Source organism: Nannobrachium achirus (assembly GCF_963921795.1).
Source record: "Nannobrachium achirus genome assembly, chromosome: 9".
NCBI lineage: Eukaryota > Metazoa > Chordata > Actinopteri > Myctophiformes > Myctophidae > Nannobrachium > Nannobrachium achirus.
In genome coordinates, this window is record NC_137818.1 from 22,452,098 (window position 1) to 22,459,886 (window position 7,789).

Consider the following 7,789-nt stretch of genomic DNA (forward strand, 5'->3'; position numbering starts at 1 on the left):
TCAGGAGGGGAGGGGGGGGGGCTGCCTGGAGCTGCCAGCCTCTATCACTACCACTAGGGGGTGTTGTTGTATTCGGTCTGAGTGGATGTAAAGTTACATTACAAAAAAAAAAAAATCAAAATGGCCGCCTGGCGGCCAGGGGTTGCACGTGCACCCTAGGACACCCCTTAAAATCGCCTATGCTCAGGTTAATACCGGAATACTGATATATCATTATATTTCAGCAGTTACAATTCCAAACATGACCTGCTTTAATTCCGTCAGTCTATATTAGTAGCTTAATGACTAGTATAGTAGTATTAAAATGTATTTTTTTTTATGTCCAATGTAGGCTATTTGTATTTAGGTTCATAAAGTTAACATGAGTATATCACTAAATATGTTTGAAATTAAATCAAAATGTTACATTTCAGGATTCCAATTACAAAAGAACAACAAATTATTCAGGATTCCAATTCAAAAGAAGCAAAAATAGCCAATCTGTTTTGAGCTTGTAGATCTGCTATTTTTGCTTCTTTTGAATGAGATACTAGAATGACAAAGGAGGACGTAGCAATATGCAATGTGGCCCTCTGGAGTGAAGGTGGAAATATAGTGGCCCTCTGGAGTGAAGGTGGAAATATAGTGGCCCTCGCCATCAACAAAGTTGCCCACCCCTGCATTAGAGGATCGACGGCTTCCTCCTGCCTGGCCCACTGCGAACCGGATCCCATCGTTCATTTCAAAGAGCCGTTCAAAAGACTCGATTCGTTCGCGAACGTCCCATCTCCACCAGCGGCTGACTGACCAGGAGGGATTGACAGCTCGCTCCCTCTCCACAGTCTCCTCAATGTTTAGCCTGTTAGCTCACTAGCTTCACTACGGGCAGTTTGAATGGTTTAGCGGCGGAAAGCAGAACTCACTCGGCTCTCCACTGGGGTGCGAACTATACAGTCCAAACACCGACACCAACGCTGCAGCGCACAGCTCTGAAAAGCACCGACCACAGCGACAGCGCCCGACACACGAACGGTAAGAAAACACACCAATAGCCCCGGCAGGGCTAAGCTTCTCGTCGTTTTGTTGTCCTTGGATTAGTTAGCGAGCTAGCGGCTATAGCCTAGCTAATTCTATCCATGGATATGGTAACGGTTTACTGTAAGGTGCTAGGCTGCCCCAACCAATATGGATGCTCGTGCGCTCCCTTTGATGCGATGGCTGGGAGAGAGATTATCCGCTTTAACCGCGGGTTTGATTCTCTGGTCGACCGTTATTTTCTAGCTCATTTTAGTCGCCATATGGGGCGCCTATTGTGAAGATTTCCAACCGAGAAAGCGAGTGACTGTACTGTACTGTACTGTACAAGTATAGTAATTAAATGGATCGTGACTAATGTGACCGTCCACAGCCTCTACTGAGTTAAACCGTGTTGAGGTCCAGGTCCACTAACCAGCGACGCCAGGAGTAGGTAACCACGGGATAAATCTGGATTTACAATCCCCCTTGGAGCCATGCAGCTCGCAGACGCATAGTATTGCATTGCCGTTATTATCATCCCAGACGTCTGGCTTTTGGGTTGTTGCACGATGAGACAGGTGTCAGTGCTGTAACTGCAGTTTGTTTGTCTGGTAACTTGTACACTACAGCAGCCCGTGAGGAAGGGAGATTAGAAATCTATCTGTCATTTTAGTTTAAACAACAGTGCTTATTGACACGTTCTGTTTTGGCCTTTTTTTCTGTGAATAAATCATAGATTTAGATGTGTGTGTGTGTGTGTGTGTGTGTGTGTGTGTGTGTGTGTGTGTGTGTGTGTGTGTGAGATATTATTACACTGTTATTGAACTACTATTGTGTTCTATTACCTTGTTATGCTTTCTCTTTTCGTGGCCTATCCATATACCGTACATACTGTAGCATCCGTTATTCCCATCTGGTATAGTTTGTCTTATCTGAATATCATCATTAGGCCTTATGAAGTATCATCACCACTAGTCTTGCTGTAGGCCTACTCAGACAGACAGACAGACAGACAGACAGACAGACAGACAGACAGACAGACAGACAGACAGACAGAGGGAGCGAGCAAAACTTCTCTTGATTCAAAAGGGCTGCTGTATCTTCCTTTATTCCTAATGTGCTCTGTCCAGTGGACCAAGTGGAATGGCAGGTGGTGTGTGTGTGTGTGTGTGTGTGTGTGTGTGTGTGTGTGTAAGACAAAAAAATAGTATTCTTGATTGGCTGGAAAAACCTCATTACGTGACAACCTGCCACTGCTGCCAGAGGCCTAAAAGTCTTCTCTGCCTTGTTAGAAACGAGAACCAGTTGCCAGACAACAGGCCTGTTTTCTACAGGAAGCCGCAGTAGCCTGTGCTGCTGCTAGCTACATATCACATTTTTGCTGCTGAGACTGATTGCAAAATGCTGATTGAAAGATAAGTACTCACATGATCCCCATTAATGAGGTGTAAAGATCTAGAGCCACAATTCTGTCACACTGGGCAAAAATCTCATTGCATTCCATTAACACTTAATATAAGAGAGTGTGTGTGTGTGTGTGTGTGTGCGTGTGCGTGTGCGTGTGTGTGTGCGTGTGCGTGTGCTGGGGGGGGATTCTGCACTTTCAGACAAACTGCATCCCATAGCTAAATAATTCCCAACCTTAATACACATATTAACTCTTTAGGCACACCTAATTATTAACAATTCATAAATGCATTATGAGGTCATTGGAGATGGCAAAGACTTGGAATATGCATTGATGCTAATCTCTTACACAGACAATCTGTCTCTGTAAAAATTGTAGAATGATTCAGAACAACTTTATGGAGCACATACTGTATAAAATGGAAGTATGCATTGCTGGAGCACTGTGAATCATCATGTGACTTCTGTCAGAGCCAGCTTATCTGTGCTTGAGCATAGAGGCTGATGTATCCAGTTGTGGATGAAGATAATACTGTATGTGCTGCATGCTATATAGAGGCTATAGCCTGCTGGAGTGTTTTGGCCAGGCACCGAGGCACCACAGACAGCAAATAAGGGACGCAAACATAATTAAATAAAAGTAAGGTAATTTGATTTAATAGAGATTTTAGTTTAACAAATGCCAAATAAGCAATCCATGGGGTCATGGATTCCCAGTCGGCCAGCTGGTTCAATTCCCAGCTGGCTGGACCATTTGCTGTACGTCATTCCCCTACACTAAAACTAAAAAGATGATGCCAATTACCAAATAAACTATACAGTAAATCAGAGATCTCCAGTGTTACTCAATGTGAGATGATGTCGATGACCAAATAAACTATACAGAACATCAGAGATCTCCAGTGTTACACAATGTGGTGCCAGGGAAGAAGAAATCACAAGACCACCACTTGTGGAGACAGTGACCAGCTGTCTTCAGTTCTTTGATGGCCTCCACAACAACAACATTGAAGGAAAGCACAAGCCATGGCAGCGGCCCTGGGGCCGTCACAGTCACTAAACCAGGCTATGAGTAAACAGACTAATCAATAAACCAATTTAAGTCTCATATGGGAAATAAATTGGCAAATATTTATCCTCTCTTGTTCAATTTTACATACATTTGTATGCGCTTTTAAGTTTGTCAACGTTAGGACATTTTGACTAAACATATATTTGGTGGTAGCCTATGGCCTGTGGCTCAGGGGTAGAGACACCGTCATTAGAAGAGGGAGGGTTCCCGAAGGGTTCCCAGTTCGATCCCGGGCTCCCCCAGAGTTGGTGTTGAAGAGAACTTGAGCAAGGCTCTGAACGCCTAGTTGCTCCCGGTGAGCAGGTTGGTGCCTTGCATGGTTTCCTCTGCCAGTTAGTTAAAAATATCAATCAATTTTAACAGTTTCTTATTGTTGATTTTACCATTTTCAAGTCACAGACCTGCTGCTTATGAATAATAGGCTCTCTCCCTACAACCCAGGCTGATTGAAACAGTCAACACTTACCATGTTGTTACATACAGTAACAACCAGCCGTTGGCTGGTACACAGCAGTTATACCCTCAAGCCATTTAGTCCCAAGTCCCGAGTCGACCCACAGTCTCCCAGTCAGGCTGTGGAAACGTAGACCAAGTTTTTTCTGCTAAGTTGCAGCGTCGTATCAGTGGAGCTGTCACACACCCCTATGAACCCAAAATATCTCTCAGTGGGAGTTTCCCTTGGTTGGGCTGACTGGTGGAGAGCTGGCCCCTCACAAAGAACACTGGTTGGTTGTTTAATAGTTTGACTGATTTGAGTCTTTTCTTTGGGTGCTTCCATCTTCTCCTCATCATATTACAGACCTCTGAGGTAGGTAAACCTAACACATTGTGTGAGTTAGCTGGTTATTTAAGTCTTTTCCTACATAGGAATAACTGGTGAGCTTTGGGATGCATTCGGTCTGCATTGCCTGTGGGCCCAGGAAGTTAGTTTGCTGCATTGATATTGACACTGTCTCTGTTTGAGAGCCGGTTTTTGGTGCTGCTGACAAGTGCTGTGGAATGGAACATGACTGTTTAACTTGCTTAAAGTGTTTGCTGTGTATAGGGCTGTAACAGTTAGTCAAAATATTTTGTGCTCATTATAAAAACGTCATTTTATAGAAAATGGCCACAATGCTCACAATGCATTTTGTGTTCTTGGCTATTTTAGCTATTTTTGTGTGCTGTCATTGTAAGTATAAAATAAGGCTTAGTTGGTAGATTATTAATGGCAGTAAATCAAAAATAATGGTTACTTGTTACTAAAAAATAATGATTTTAGTAGGAGAATTTTAGTTCTTTTGTTTTTAAGAAATAGCTGATCTAAAAGCTCACACCTTTAAGCTGTGAAACATGCATTATACTATAGTAACAAAGTTGGGATGAATATAGAATAGATCAAACACTTTATTGCTGCCTCTCAAGGACTTGGAAGGAATTTTCTTTGACACACAACCCTGCAGTACTGTACTCTGTACTACTACTGCAGTGATAACTCAATAAGAAAATGTTAATATGTAACGCTGAAACCTGATAGATCAGAGCTCAACATGATATGAAAAGGAATGACTATCCCCAGTTGTCTCTAATACAACACAGCTACATAAGTAAAACTGGAGAGATAGTGTGTCTGCGATAGTGAGTTCATGATTTATTTAGGTGAAGATCCCAAAAACAAGTCCATTAAATCTGATTCATAATGGTTTTCTTGTGCAGCGAATGAGGGAGTTCCCTTTGCGAGTGTACTGGAATCAGATGCAGGGTCATGAGCTTGTCATCCTTGACAGTGAAGTGTAACAGTCGTGTGATTGCTGGTCACAAGGCGCTGTCAAACATTCTTTTGAACTGCTTTACTTTTAAATGTTCTTCTCCATTCCTGACCTACTCCTACATTCTCTAGTTCAGTGTGTCACACCAGATCTCCCTCTGGCTCTCTCCTAGTACACATCTCTTTTCTCCCATTCCCTCTGTATTTAGTATTATGCTTAAATTGTGATTGATCACTTCATTGTCTCCTCTCCATCTCATTCACCCCTCTTTCCTGTCCTGACCTAGACTAGTAGACTTTGATCCGGTCTATAGCGTAGAAATAACTTTGTGTCACCAGGCCGAAACCACAGCGCCTGACTGTGCTCCTCCAAAATGATTCCCCTCAGCCGTCAAATTACTAATTTGATCAATCTTAAATGAAAGTACTTCTCTGAATACTTTTTTGATATATCCATCGTTTGGTTTATCCATCCAACTCGTAGCGAGTGACCGGTGAAATGCCTACTCAATTTGGCATTGATGTGGGGGAACCCAGTGGTTCTCAACCTTTTCAGGCCGCTACCCCCAAAATAATCATACTTTCACTGGGGACCCTCCCACCCTGACAAGCACTAAGAGTTGAGGCATTACATTTTGTACAACACGGTTCTATTGTGAAAATCTATCAAATCAGATTCAGATCTACATGCTCACAACGCCTCGCGTTGCCACTGCCAGGTGTTGTGAGCAGGATATTTTCACAATTTCTGCCTCTAATATTTGACAATTTGGCCAATGTTTAATTTGACATTTTAGAGGTATTAAAATGTCCTTGAATTGTCACTATAGAAATATGCACTTAAACTTTATGTTGGTTTGTTTACTGTTGAGTGAGAAAACAGTGTTTCATCTGGGGAGTCGCGACCCCACAAAATAATCCCCCCCCCCAAAAAAATTTTTTTATCCCCCCCCCCCCCCCACAGGTTGAGAACCACTGCACTGCTCTAGACCAGATCACACTAGTCAGTTAGGAACGAAAACTAGGCTTTCCGCAGTGTGTGGAAAGCCTAGTGATGAAGTGTTCTTGCCTTTATTCTCTTAACTCTTATACTGCTTTGAACGTTCCTGTTCGCCCCAATCCTCCAGGGACGTCTGTGCCAATACGCCCGTTCGTTCGTTTGATGTTTTTTATGGATTATGATAAAAGTCGTCCTTGCGCAACTTTTGAATGCATAATTGGTCGTCTGTGTCATTTTGAGGACAGCCGGAAACCTTTCATAAAAAAAAAAGTAAACAGACTGTCCTGGCTCCGCCTGCCCAGAGCGACTAGCTGCCAGGGGCGTCAATTGGGTATGGCAGGGGTATGCAGCTGCCATACCTTGACAGGGGGAAATAATAAAAATGTACTTTTCATCGTGCCTGTTGCTAAGGTATGGCAACATGACTGGTGTCTTCACCAGACACCAGTCATGTTGCCATACCTTAGCTTGTTCTGAACTGACGCCACTGCTAGCTGCTAGCAGCATTGAGGGACTATATTGTTTTATGCATCGGGCTGTTAGTAGAGAAAGAGAGAGAGAAACGTTGGTAAAAGCGATCATTTTGTCGGAAATCAGTTGTTTTATAGTATTAGTAGTATAGTAATTGTAGTAGGTAGTAGTATTTAGCAGTACTAGAATATTGAGATGTATTAGGCCAACTCAGCCTCAACTTGCTGGTATCATTCCGCCGAAGTGCGACCCAACCCCCCCTGACCGATAGAAATAAACTTTGTTAGAATTAGGATTACACAACCTACCCGTGTTGGTGACCCAGGACCAGCGCCCATGGTGGTGGTGGTCGTGATGATGACGATGATGATGATGATGATAATGATGATGAAGAAGAGAAAAAGATCACTGTAGCCATTGTTATTGAAGATAAAAAGATTGAAGAACGTAGGACGTCATCCGCTCCCGACCGGATCAAAAGCCCGAAATTGGAAGCGATCCCAGACTAAGATGGTGCCAGTCGCGAAGAACCGGGGTCCAAAAATGGATCAAGAGCCTCGTGATATTGTGGAAACCGATCCCGACGGAGCTCGACCCCCGTGTAGGATGGATCCCCCCGCCCGGGGGCTCACATCGCCGCAGCAGCAGAGACCCATGTACCGCCGCGAAAAGACGGACAAACTGGGCGATTTGGCCAATGAAGAATGGCTTCCGCGTAGAGACCCCTCGGAGAACAGAGGCCACGATTCTACTGTCCAAAGTAAGACTTCCAATCCAGTGCATGTATGTATTGTATAGTTGTATACTGTATATAGTTGTATACTGTGTGATAACAGAGCATCCGTGTGGAACTGGAAGCCTGGGATGGGGGGATGGTCAGTGGGTAACGGTTTTCCATTGCGACGTGTTGCCACTCCGACATTGGGATCCGGTCTAGAGCCCGCCTACTGCATCCGGCTATTTACACGTACACATACATGCAAGAAATGTTTCCGTATCCGGACCGGATCAGTAACTTGATCCAAGCAGTTAGGATCCACGTGCTTTGTTTGTTTTTGTCGCTACTCAGGACACACGTGGAGTTCCTATCACGCGC

The 7,789-nt window shown here is 43.8% G+C and overlaps 1 protein-coding gene across 1 annotated transcript in view; it reads left to right on the forward strand.

Annotated features, from left to right (window-relative positions):
* The first annotated feature begins 881 nt into the window (after positions 1-881).
* Positions 882-7,789, forward strand: part of dnajc5ab (DnaJ (Hsp40) homolog, subfamily C, member 5ab) — a 32,573-nt gene continuing 25,665 nt past the window's right edge. Inside the window, exon 1 of the mRNA XM_080733125.1 lies at positions 882-1,011. The gene's annotated coding sequence lies outside the window, so the exon portion shown is untranslated. The remainder of the gene's footprint in view (positions 1,012-7,789) is intronic.